This window comes from Lathyrus oleraceus, chromosome 5 (genome assembly GCF_024323335.1).
Source record: "Lathyrus oleraceus cultivar Zhongwan6 chromosome 5, CAAS_Psat_ZW6_1.0, whole genome shotgun sequence".
NCBI classification, from domain to species: domain Eukaryota; kingdom Viridiplantae; phylum Streptophyta; class Magnoliopsida; order Fabales; family Fabaceae; genus Lathyrus; species Lathyrus oleraceus.
The window spans coordinates 93,817,256-93,818,206 of NC_066583.1; positions in this window are offsets into that span (position 1 = coordinate 93,817,256).

Below are 951 nucleotides of genomic sequence, written 5' to 3' on the forward strand. Positions count from 1 at the left end.
CTGGTGGAGGTGGGTCTGCAGCCATGTTAACAGTGTCTGGATGGGAATTTGTGTCTGACTCAGATTTTTCGGAGTGAACAGAAGCTGGTGTTCTCGGTGTGGCCGGTTCTTCGCTGTCAGAGTTTGCCAGTTTCTTTCTTCTAGCTTCTCTGAGCTTTGCCCGCAATGTTCTCTCTGGTTCTGCGTCAAAATGAAAATCAGCTGAGGACTTACCTCGCATAAACAAGTTAGACAAAGATTAAAATTGAATAACAAAATTGTCACAGATAAAATTTTGGTTGGCGAGCAACAAAATTTCGATAGAATAGAAATTAAAATATGTAGTTTGGCAATCCCCGGCAACGGCGCCAAAAACTTGATCGGAAAAATAGCAAGTGTACTATTTTCACCGATGTAGTAATAGGGAGTTTATTTCCCAGTATCGATCTCGAGGATTGCGTAGGAATTACTTATTTCAATTCGATTCTATTCAAACAAAAAGATAATGGTTGGTTTGTTTTGGAATTGCGAATAGTGACACGAAGATAGTAAAAATAACTGATTAAGATAAAAGATGCTAGGGTAAGTGGTTGAGTTAGCCCGTTATGAATTTATCCCGATTTCCTTAATGCCTATGATACATTCAATCACCTAACCTCAGAATGTTCTTACTTAAGTCCTTAAGTGAGAAACTATTAAACTACCAATTCTTACTCAAATGTCCATTCAATTAATCATTGGTTTTAATCATACAATATATCAAGGTTTACGGTAATTTATGAAAGTTACTAGTCCTAGATGATGCATTCATAAACCCAATTGTGTGAAAACCCTACCAATCACAGTCCTGTAATTGGAAGTCATAGATTAATTTGTATTTGTCCGATACAAAAGCATAATAACATCACACAATTAAATTGAAAGACATAACATAGTAATCAAGGAATCATTGGTTCACATTCATAACATACG